This window comes from Chinchilla lanigera, unplaced genomic scaffold (assembly GCF_000276665.1).
Source record: "Chinchilla lanigera isolate Chin_1 unplaced genomic scaffold, ChiLan1.0 scaffold00081, whole genome shotgun sequence".
Taxonomy (NCBI): Eukaryota; Metazoa; Chordata; class Mammalia; order Rodentia; family Chinchillidae; genus Chinchilla; species Chinchilla lanigera.
Window position 1 is genome coordinate 8,026,329 of NW_004955482.1, and position 1,048 is coordinate 8,027,376.

The window sequence follows — 1,048 nt, forward strand, 5'->3', positions numbered from 1 at the left end:
TTTTTTTTTTTTTTTTGGTTTTCGGTTCAGTTTGGTCTTGTTTTTTAATAATCATTAGCACTATATTATTTAATTGTGATATTATTTATAGTGAAAATTATTTTATCTTTATTTATTTGTTTATTTGTGGTGCTGGGGATTGAACCCAGAGCCTCACACGCGCTAGGCAAGCACTGTATCACTGAGCTACATGCCCAGCCAGGTTTTGGTCTTCTGAGACAGGGTCTCACTGTCGCCCAGGCCGGCCTCAAACTCAGGACAATCCCCCTGCCTCAGCCTCCCAAGTGCTGAGATTACGGGAGTGTGCCACCACAGGGGGCCCATTTTAACTTCCTTCTCTTCCGTCTTCTCCTCCTCCTCCTTCTCCTCTTCCTCTTTCCTCTTTTTCTTTCTTCTCCCTTTCTTCCCTCTCCTCCCCCTCCTCCCCACTTCATCCTCCTCTTCCCTTTCTCCTTCTTCCCCCATCCTCTGCCTCCTCCCCCTTCTCTCTTTGTCCTCCTTTTTTCTTCTTCCACACTATTCAGGACTGCACCCAGGACCTTTACAGTGAGCTGCACCCTGGCCCTTTAGTTTTTTAATTTGAGACAGGGCCCCACTAAGTCACTAAAACTCACAGTTCTGCTGGCCCAGCCTCCCGAGTGCCGGGAGAGCAAGTGTTTCACCGTGCTGGGCTCCAGCGTCCTTAAAGCAAAGGTGGCAATGTCTGCGTGCACCCTGCTGGCCTTACCTCCGCATGCGTGTGTCCTGTGGCTCCATCCACGGCAGCCCAGAGCCCAGCCGCTCCCTCTGGTGTGCATCTGTGTCACGTCTCCTGTGTGGATGTGCTGCTGGGGACAGCCAGGCTGTAACTTCTAACCTTCTGCAACGTGTTAGAGAGTAAATATCTTCAGCCTTGCAAGCCACACGGTGTCTGTCACAGTCACCTTTGCCACTGCAGTGTGAAAGCATAAGACCACATCTACCCAAAAAAAAGCTAAACTGGGCATGGTGGCGCAGGCCTGAAATCCCAGCACTCGGGAGGCTGAGGCAGGAGGATTGTTGCATGTTC

The 1,048-nt window shown here is 50.6% G+C and overlaps 1 protein-coding gene across 1 annotated transcript in view; it reads left to right on the forward strand.

Moving 5' to 3' along the window:
* The window catches only part of Cux2 (cut-like homeobox 2), a gene marked incomplete in the record, with an annotated part of 262,326 nt that overhangs the window by 242,846 nt on the left and 18,432 nt on the right, over nucleotides 1-1,048 (forward strand).